Consider the following 240-nt stretch of genomic DNA (forward strand, 5'->3'; position numbering starts at 1 on the left):
CGGGGGCCCCTCTGCTGTGGAGCCAGGCTGGGAGAGCTGCGGGTGCTCACCTGGAGAGGAGAAGGCTCCAGGGAGAGCCCCGAGCCCCTTGCAGGGCCTAAAGGGGCTCCAGGAGAGCTGCAGAGGGACTGGGGACAAGGCATGGAGGGCCAGGAGCCAGGGAATGGCTTCCCAGTGCCAGAGGGCAGGGCTGGATGGGAGATTGGGCAGGAATTGTTCCCTGGCAGGGTGGGCAGGCCC

The 240-nt window shown here is 67.9% G+C and overlaps 1 protein-coding gene across 1 annotated transcript in view; it reads right to left on the minus strand.

Annotated features, from left to right (window-relative positions):
* ONECUT3 (one cut homeobox 3) overlaps positions 1-240 on the minus strand; it is a gene marked incomplete at its 5' end in the record, with an annotated part of 25,247 nt that overhangs the window by 11,960 nt on the left and 13,047 nt on the right. The gene's annotated exons all lie outside the window — the stretch shown is intronic.

This window comes from Corvus brachyrhynchos, unplaced genomic scaffold (assembly GCF_000691975.1).
Source record: "Corvus brachyrhynchos isolate BGI_N302 unplaced genomic scaffold, ASM69197v1 scaffold130, whole genome shotgun sequence".
Classification (NCBI taxonomy): Eukaryota; Metazoa; Chordata; class Aves; order Passeriformes; family Corvidae; genus Corvus; species Corvus brachyrhynchos.